The sequence below is a fragment of the Onychostruthus taczanowskii genome, unplaced genomic scaffold, assembly GCF_017590055.1.
Source record: "Onychostruthus taczanowskii isolate IOZ18803 unplaced genomic scaffold, ASM1759005v1 scaffold4, whole genome shotgun sequence".
Classification (NCBI taxonomy): Eukaryota; Metazoa; Chordata; class Aves; order Passeriformes; family Passeridae; genus Onychostruthus; species Onychostruthus taczanowskii.
The window spans coordinates 5,852,031-5,862,396 of NW_024501459.1; positions in this window are offsets into that span (position 1 = coordinate 5,852,031).

The following is a 10,366-nucleotide window of genomic DNA, read 5'->3' on the forward strand; positions in this document are numbered from 1 at the left end:
CTTATAAAGTCAACTTTTCTTTAACTGAAGTCCTCTGTGGACGATTCAGTACTGAATGTGATGATTAGACAGCAAATTTTTTTTGTGCAAAGGCAAAACAATTTGGGTTTTTTTCCTCTAAATCTTACAACTCAATAAAATGCTTAAAAGTTGTCAGCGGGCATAGCTGGTATTCACCTGATTGAATGCTTTGGTTTTAATTTGCTTTTTGGACAGGTAAGAGCACAGCACAGACACGCCTGGACATTTGGCCCTTCTGAGAAGTTTGTCATTGACGAGGCAGATAACTAAACTGTAAATGCCAAAAGAGCAATTTCAACACTCACAGATGAACACCTCTTCCTTTTTGACATCCCTAGTTTAGGTGGGTTTAAATAAGTGGGAGAAATATATTTTATGCAATGCATGCTTTTATGTACTAGTAGAAAGTATACACTGAACCACTATTTAATAGAAAGACAAGCAGCATCTGAAAAGCACATAAGCCTAATTGATTCCAGACACAACTGGCCTGGATTTTGTTTCCTCTTATTCCAACTTTCTGACCTTGTAAAAATTATCTTGATTGTGTTATACTAAAACAAGGCCATGATCTTGCAAAAACTACCATGTGTGCTGGAGCTGAGAGGTGCCCAGGAAAGCGCTGCGTACGGAACGAATGCTGGCAGCGTCAGGTCCCAGCGCTGCCTGGTTTGTTTTCCCTTGCTTATATCTAATCATGGTGAAGCAACAGTCTCACTTCTGCTGAAAGCTGCATCTGGGTTTTCATTTTTAAAGGGGGTGAAAAATGTCTAGTGAAACTTACAATTTGTGGTGAATGATCGGTTTAAAATTCTCAGAGCAGTTTAAGCTACTGGGATTTTATGGCATTTAGACCAGGAGAAGGAACAGGGAGAGTTTAAAAAAAAGCATTGCCTATATTTTTTTTTTCAGTTGTGTGTGTGCATGTGTGGTGGTATCTCTGTTTTTCAGAAGATTGTTTCTAGGGATTGGTAGGAGGGTTGAAGGACTTGCTGGCTTTGATGATAACCCTTACAATACCGTTGTGCTTTTGCAAAAACATGCACGGAAGACCCAAGACAGCAGAGTGTTCGACATGCTGCTGTCTGTGGCGCTGGAGAACTTCTAATAATATTTTCTGCCTGAAAAAAATCCAAGGCTTGGGTACACTGATCCTTTTATTACAATAACTGCTGTTGCTCCTTCTATTTGGGAATCTGTGTCTTGCTAGCCTTAAATCTCTGTGGAGGGTAGTGACAAAGAAAGGTCTTTCCAGCGTATTGAACTGATGATCCCTCTCCCTATTTCTCTGAAGGCTCTCCTGTTGGGTTTTTTTTTCTGGATCAGGAATAAACTGTGTATTTGGGCCTTTGTCAGCAAGGTTCCCATGGGACAATCATTGTAAGCACTGGGATTGCCTGTTTAGTAGCAGAAAGGCTTATAAAAAGCAACTCCAGGTGGAAGTGGGCCTTTTCCTGCTCCTCCCTTCATCCTGCTGCAATTCCCTTTCATCCAAGCCCTGAGAACTGCCTGCCATTCAGACTAAGGTACAAAACTAAGAGAGTTGTACTCCCTTGACTGAGATATTAGAGTGTCTGCCTTCACTTATGCTGATTTGTTAATGTTCTGGGGAGTTTTTTTCTATACAATGTAATGTGTCAACTTCTGGTGGTTGTACAACAGCAAATATAATTCAAAAAGCTAAGCCTACCTCTGAAGAAAGCAAGCAGCTTTTATGCATCATGAAACTTGGTTTCCAAGAAGTTGGCATCAACATGACTGCCATCACATTTGGGATTTTTTAGCTACCATGTCAACGTTTCTTATTTCCCAACAGATTGCTAGGTGGACATGGTGTGTGGTTTGTTAAATAAAAAAGCCTGAGAGCATGTGCAGTGTTCTGACTCAAAAGTCATGTTAGTAACCTGCTACACCACAGATGAATGTTCGTGCCAGCACTGCATCTGTTATCTTTATCTTTTAGCAACTACTTTACAGCTTTTCTGTTAAGTTATAGACAAGCTCCAGGTAAAAACCTGCTGCCTTGGAAGCCGTGATACAATCTGTGTGCTCAGTGCGGAATATTCGGCGTGTTCTGACTTGTGTTTTTTAAGAGAGAAAACAATTGGTCCACTGCTGCTGAGCTGTGCTGTTCTGTGCAGCGCTGCCAAAGTGGGCAGCCTTTGGAGTGGGACCTGTGGCATTACAGATGTGCCTCAAATCCCCTCCCTTTTCGGCCACCACTGGATGAAGACACAAGTTCTTCCTGCTTTAACTGAAACAAGGTTCTGTGCTGTTCCTCAGAGTGTACCAGCAAATACAATGATTGTGTAAGTTGCCTGTCATACCCAAAGTATAAACAAACCTGTGCACAGGAGAGGTGAGTTCCTGGCCAGCTTTCAGGGGAGTTCCCTCAGTGCTGCAGAGCCAAGGTGTTCCTCTTAAAGGATAAAACAAATTTTAGATATTTATGCAAAACAGAAACAGAAAATGTGCAGAATGGTGCTTTTAACACTGCCCTGTAGCTCCAGCTTTATTTCTTCATGTTTGGCACATCAGAGAACACCTCTGCTTTCAAATCATGTCAGCATGAGTGATGAGTATGCAGCACCTCGTGGAATCAGAACTTACATGTCTCCTGTGAAGCTAGGTATTCCGTCACTTGTGAGTTGGTATTGCCAGAGTACCTTTTCTTCAAAGTTTCAATTAATGGTGTATTCTATTAAATACTTCACTGATTAGGAGGGAAATGAAGGTTGCCCAGAGGTGGTTGATACCTGGAAACATTCCTGGATTCCATCCCTGGAAACATTCAAGGTCAGGCTGGATTGGGCACTGAGCAACATGAATGAGTTGAATATGTCCCTGGACATTGCAGGGTGGTAGGACTAGATGGTTCTTAGAGGTCCCTTCTGACACAAACTACTCGGTGGTTCTGTGATCAAACTCTGTCCAGCCAATCAGTTGTTTCTTTTCTTGCAGAGAAGTGCTCCACAAAGGACACGTGTGTGTCTGGACTGTGAGGAACTGTGAAGATCGTACAAGTAAGTTCAAGTCCTTACACACTTGCTGAATATCTCTCACACTTTTTAAATGTCCCTATATGCACAATAATTAATAATAAATGTGAGTGCATTCTCCTTTTCCTCCAAATTGTGCTGTTTCCATAACTAAGTATTGATTCATATTTAAATTTTCATCCCTTAAACTGTTTTGTGTCAGTGAAGTGAAGACCTCAGCTGGCACCTTTGCTACTCTGTAACAGAAAAGCATTTCCATAGCTTTATACTTAACTATGTATGAGACTGTTTTATCAGCTTCATGATGTGTGAGACTGATCTCTCAGAGCTGGGTCTGAAAGAGCGGAAGGAGCAATTTATTATACTTTTTACCCTATATAAACATACAGTGACTTTATTTATGTCCCTATATCCTCCAAAACCAAATTTTCCATGCATGCCATTCTGGAGACAGAAAGGACAAGACAGAGAAGGAAAGAGACAGGAGAGATGTCACAAGTTACTCTGCTGTAAGGCACTGGGATAGCGCCATGATAAAGCCAGTGTACAAAAAGACCAAGAATAAACTGAACTGGTGTAATGCAGAGTATGTTTGTGAAATGTCTCAATTGCACCAAGCTAGGAGGACAGTGACTGTAGATGATCAGTACAGAAATCAGTTTTTCATATTGGAAAAATAAATCATCAGTTTCATGGAGAAATCAGGGTAGATGGTTATAGGGAGTTTGTAGAGCGTCACTAAAAAAATTGCAGTGGACGATGCAGTGCTCCTGCAAAATGCTCTCTTAGGATTTATCAATAGGTGGCATATGTAAGTCATCAAGAACAATGTAAAGATGGCTCCACTGAGTGCCAGTAAGTTCCCAACTGCCACATTGTCCTTGGTTTCATGGTGCTGAAAAATAAAGTACAGAACAGGGAGAGAAAGCAAATAAGAGATGTAGAATACAAAAGAAAGTGGTGAAGGAAGGAAGGATACTGAGCCTTAAAAATAACTTTTAGAGGGAATCACATAAATTTTCCAATGTGTAAAAGGTTAGAAGAGGTTTGATCAACTGTTTTTTATATGCTGGTGAAATACCAGAACAGGCTACCTAGGAAGGTCGGGTCTCTGCTCCGCAGAGGGTTTCTAAGAACAGGTTAGACAAACATCTGTTGGGGATTGTCTGGGGCTACTTTATCCTATCTTTGTGCAGCCTGGGGGGACCAGATGGTCTCTTCAGATCCCTCTCAGCTCCCTTCCTATAAGTTTACCAAGTGGGGAGGGGAGTGGACCTGAGTTTAATGAGAAAACAGTACCATCCTATTAGTTGATCCTCTTTCAGAATAGAAGAAGAATCAGGAAGAAACCACATTTAACTTAAGTATATAAGTAAATGGATTTTTTAATTGTTATTTAACTGTAGGCTTGCAGTTTTATGAAGCATTTAGAAAAACAAACACATGGTTGTAGAAAAAAAGTTTTTAAAAAGTTATAAAAAAGTTATAAAATGGAACATTTTTAAATGCATCTTTTTCTCAATGAACATAAGTAGGAAAAATAGTTTATAAGCATTTTTCAAGGATAGTTTGTAAATATTTTTCAAGGATATTATAAGTGTGTGTTTGGCCATAGGTTTCACATTGCTTCCCATTTCAAAACAAGCAATGACAACATCCGTAGTTACATCCGAGGATGTCACACCTAGGTGCTCCTTGCATATGCAAACCCAGGAAATAATGGTGAGAAATCACTCTTGCTCCCCAGTCCACAGAAGGAACAAGCTATTCAGTACCTGCTCTGAAAAATCTGTCTGGAAGGACAGACAAATGGCAATGTGAAAGTCAGTGCCTTGCCTCTCAGCAGGTGAACTCTGTCACTGTGGCAGCGTTTCCTCCCTCCCTCCCTCTCTCCCTGCCTGTGTGTTGGGAAGTTCCAGTGAAATATTGCTGCTGTGGAAAGTCCTGTTCAGAGCAAGGAGACGTGACCTCTCAGCGAGTCAGATCCAATTTTACGGGCGGCTCTGAGTCAGGGTGGAGCCCGCGCACTGAACTTTGTATTTTAGGAGGAAGTGATGTTGGTGGCAGCCCGTGTTGCTAAGCAGATGAGTTGCTGTGTTTTTATTTCAGCTGATACTTTCAGCGGGGGTGTGACTTCATTCTTAGATATGATGCCTTCCATTTATTAAGGACAAAGGTCAGGAAAAAAAGCCAGTGCTGCGATAGCTGTGGCTCTCCATATAAGAGGCACATTCTGCTGAGCAGTCAAAGATGGAAATGGGAGTCCTTAATGCTGCTCCTGCACGGTGAAAACAAAACCGACCGTGAAGCTGTCAGTTCATGTCATGGTCCAAGAGCAAACGTCCTCACCAGCAGGGATAATGTGGAATAGGTCAGTTGCTCCATTTTTATAAGAACTCACTACTGTTCCAGATTAAAGAGGTGGCCTGGTCTTGTCTCCAGTAGTAGTGAGAACCAGGAGCCTGAGGTGAGCAGTCACGTACTGGCCTGTTAAATCAGAATTTAGATGGAAAGCAAAGTGATCCTGCCTCATATGCCAGCAAACTAAGTGATGAGTCTGTTTGGGAGGGACAGCGAGTTGTTTGTCACCTCTGTGCCACTGGCACTTGGCTGGGTGCTGCCTTCCAGCTGTATAGATCATCACAGGTGATGATCTATACAAGCGGCAGTAGCTGGGCAGCATTTTGGAGAGATTGAGTGGGACAGTGCAGACAGGCTGGGGACAGCTGCCCACAGCTGTGTGTGCAGCCACGCCACCCACAGGGACATGTCACGGTGCGCTGTGACAGACAGCCTTTTCACCTATTCCCCCCTAAAAGTCCTTGGTTACATGCTGAAGTTAGCCTTGAGAGAGCTGTATGTTGTTATGTGAGAGATACTGCTGTATCAAAATGCTTCAACATAAAATAAAACATAAAATAAAATAAATTTTGGGAGTTATATTTCCTTTTTGTTGCTGGATTCCCAAGGATGAGGCATCAGGGAATGCTGATGCCCCTCAGAGAGCTCTGAGAGGCCTGACAGGTGAGTGCCATGTGGGCAAGAGCTGCTGGAGCTCGCTGCCCCTCTGCTTTTCTGGTTCAGTTGCTCAGTTAAAGAGCTCCCTGCCACAGAAGTGGCTATTTGGGCCAGTTCCAGCTTTTGTCACTATGGCTGGCTTGAGTTTCAAAAAAAAAAAAAAAAACCCGACCAACCCACACAAGTGTCTACCCTGGTTTGCCCTCTGTTCCCTTAGCTTGCTGGTGCCACAGGGTGGCTCCTTGTAGCACTTATATTTCCAGCACTTTTAGCTCTTCAATTGCAGTCGTTAAAGTTGTTCTTTCTGATACGAGTCTGTTGCTTCCTGGTACTTACCAAAATCCACGTGCTCTTGGTATTTCAGCATGCTATGGGTTAGCGAACGATTTCTTCTGAAAAAATACTGTTTTCCTTCAGCTTATGGCATATCACTATCATCTCTGTTGGCCACTACACACTCTGTCTCATGTTTTTCCATTGCTCTGTAAATTTTGAGAAACTTTGAGTAAAACTTTCACTTGTGAAAGAAAAAGAAACTTGACTTTTTTTCGTTTCATTTGACTGAAGCAGTGTTCAAAGATGAATAAAATGTGAGTGTGTATCAGGGCTGTGTGACTTTGGAGCCACTTCCCAGCAACCATGGGACAAAACACGATGCCTTTGCTGGTCTGAGGCTCTGAAATGGCATCCTGAATGCTGAGCCTGAAGTGCTCAGAAGGCAGTAACTCCAAGCACAAGCTTGGGCTCACTGTATGATTCACATCTCTCCTTGAATGAATAAAAGTAAAAGCAAGCCTGTGAGAGGAGAAGTTTTTGAGTTTTGGGTACATCTGTACAGAATTTCCCTGGGAGCTGCAACTTCTTTCACCAAAGCAAAAAAGGTTTTTGGAGAAAGCCACCTGCAGGGCATAGCAGCAGCACAAGTACTTTCTGTCGGAACTGATGCATGGCTTGGACCTTCAAGTGCTGAGCAGGTGAGGAACCAGATGTGCTGAACAGAGCTGTTCTCCAGCAGGGTGGGCTGCTCTGAGCTCTCTGCACAGCCCTCAGCAGCTCTCAAACAAGCTCAATACCCGGACTGGGTTGTCAGGAATGAGGCACAGACTGCTTGGCCCTTGTAGCCTGAGGGCCTCCCTGTGCACAGCTTGTCTGGGGACTCACGACTTTGTGAGGTGTCATCTGCTACCTGCGGAAGTGACAATGTCTAGATCTCAAGACCACATTTTGCTGTACGTGGCTGTTAAAACAGATGCTGGTTCTTCAAAGTCTACTGAATAAGTAACCTGCTTTTGTATTTTCATGTGATGCTAAATCATTTGCATTTTGTAATTCTGATACTTTAAAACAGGTTTAAATGCTGCCCAGTAATCTCAGAGCTGTACTTCTTACAGAGCACATTAACTTATCTCTGCACAGCTATGCCTGTCATACACAGTTTGGTACAAACTATCCTCACAAACTTGAGAGTTTACCTGGTTAGGTAAAGTGTAGCAATTCGCTGGGGTTTTGTTGGTACACATACCCTTGTTCTGCAACTACTGTTGAAATTCTCAGCCATTAATGCAAATTCTTTCTAATCTGTGAGCCAAATGGCTGCCTACATCAGATGGATTACTTCTTCCCAACAGCACACAAAGGGTTGGGTGGCTGGCTACAAGTGAATTTTCATCCCTGTCATCTCTTGGGTATTTTAATAAGCTGTTACCAATAAGGTTAATCATGAGGATGCCATGTTGCTGTTTCCTCACTCTCCTGTGAAGCTGCCTCGTTGGTAACTCCTGGAGTTGCAGCTTTCTCTTTGGGGACTGCCTGAAGCACAAGTTAAGGTTTCAAGAACCTTTCCTCTGTAGCAGCTGCACAGTGATGTATTTTGCCCACATCTGGTATTACCACTGAGTGTGCATGTGTGTGAACTTGTGTCACATTGTGACAGTGTCCCACCCTGGAGCAGTGAAACCACTTTTCCTTACTCTCTATTTCCTGTTACTGAGGAGTTAGAGAATGGCTGTAATTCTCCCCCTTCTGTGAAAGTGCTATTTGCAGATTCTTCTGATGTTGGAAAGCATTGGGAGACTCCCTGCACATTTTTACGACCCAAGTAGTAAGCCAGCTGATTCCATAGGCCACGGCCTGAGGATGATTTACGGCACCTTAGGAGCTGGTTCTGTGCCTTCTACAAGACACAGTAGAGACTGGGGCATTTTTTTCCCCGTGGAACAAACATTTAACCAAGTACCTCTCCATGCCCCCCTCCCCTCACTGCATCTGCCATGCTAATATATTTCTTTTTTTTAAAGAAGTGCAGCATTTCTTTGGTTGGCTCTCCCTGGCACCACGATATGCTTTGAATGCTTTTCATGCTCCGCAGCTTCTCGCTCTGATTTCTGCTCAACAAGAAACTGAAACAAGTTCTAGAGGGAGCACTGACGCTGCTGGCAGTTGGTCTCAGAATGAGTTTCTCGCGCCCCTAAATCTTGGAGAACTTAAATCTTTGAAAGCAAGGGGAGTTCCAGGCAGGCTTACGCTACCCCAGGGTGCTTGGCTCTCAGACTAGGGGCACACTTAAATGATACATGCAGAAAAAGATACTTGGGGTAAATGTTTCTAGGCTGTTTTCTCTCTTGTCTGTCAACATATTGCAAGAGAAAGCTGAAACTGATCACATTTAGTAACTTGCAAAAATACCTCTCTGTAGGTTTGTTGTTTTGTCATTTGTTTTTTCAAAGGGTAAGAAATGCAAATAAAAATAGAACGATGGTAAACTGGGCAAATTTAGTGAAGGTATACATGGGGCATGTGCTGCTTCCAAGTGTTTTGTTTTTAAATACTATTTCCACTTGCTATTTTTAACTTCATGGAAGACCTTGGCGAAGAACAGGGAGTGTATTCTACTGCACCATCACGTGCTATCAGCTTTTCACTGCATTTTCCAGCTGAAAACCTGGGAGAGCAACACCCCCCTAGCTGCTGGCCCCTTTCTGGGTGATTGCACGGGCCCAGCTGCACGGAACATGGTGATGCCTCTCAAACTGCTAACCTCCCCTTCTCCCAAAAGGAACCTTCCCCTAAACCCAAGAGAGACTGAGTAGGCCAGACATGAATGACACAATGTGGAAGAGTGTCATACTTCTTCTGGAGAAGCCCGAAATATTTTTGCAGCTGTAGTGGCCCTCATGGCTGTGGAATCAACACGGATGCCTGGACTGAGGGAGCCAACAACCCGAGAAGCTTTTGACATTCACGTTGTCTGGATCCAGCTCCCAGCTTACTAACTGTGTGTTAAAAGAGCGTAGAGGAAAAGCTGTGCGAGATCCTGTGAGGACAGGACGCCTTCTCTCTTTCCCACGGAAAAGATACGAGGGTGGGTGCAGCGAACAGCCCCTAAAAGGAGCGGCAGGAGCTGGAGGGGGAGCGTGTCCCTACTCAGGAGCACATGACTTTGTTTTTCCTTCTCCAACCTGCCACTAACAATGATGGTAAAAAGTTATCTCGTCAAATGACTCGCTGAAAATTCCTGTAATGCCGAGTATCTTTGCACTGGGTTTACGCTTTAATCTCTTTATACTTTTAAGACGCTTATTTAGTTTCCAGAGCAGTGCAGGGAGGACCGCTAAGCGCGCTACTGGTAATCACTTTTGGGTGGGATTTGTCTAATTTACTTACGGAATGAGTTTGTTTCGCTTTGTATCACGAATTCGAATGCATCGTTTTCAAACCCGGCAGCGGCAGAGCCGGTGCCGGTGCGGTGCCGGGGGAGCGCGGCCCCGCCGGGACGGGGGCGCTGCCGCGGGCGGGCGGGCGGGCAGCGCTTAATGGCCGCTTCCCTTTGAAAGCCCGACCCGCTCGGGACAAAGTCCACCCTAAACCGCGGTCTCGGGCGATCCTACCCGCGCCCCGCCCCACCCCGCCTCGGTGGCCGGGATGAGAGAGGCGGGCGGGGTGCGGTGCCCGCCGCCCGTCCGGGGGCAGAGAGGCCGGGGCCGGGGCGGGCGGCGGGGGGCCGGGCAGCCTCCCGGGACGCCTCTCTGTTTCGTTTCGCCGCCGCGGTTGGGAAGTTTGAAGAGCGGCAGTGACACAGTGACACCTCACACACAACACACCCCCCGGGCTTCGCCGGGAGTTTCCCGGGACGGGACGCGCCAGGGAGGGCGGGCGGGCGCGCTGACCCCGAGGTGCGGAGCGGTGCGGAGCGGCCCCCCCCTCGGCCCGGTCAGTGCGGCGGGGCGGAGCGCAGCGGAGCGGCGGGGGAGCGCACGGAAGACGCCGTGCCCCGCCGTGCCCCGCGGCAGCGCACCCTCGGCCGGCGGGCGGCCGGAGCCCCGGCGGGG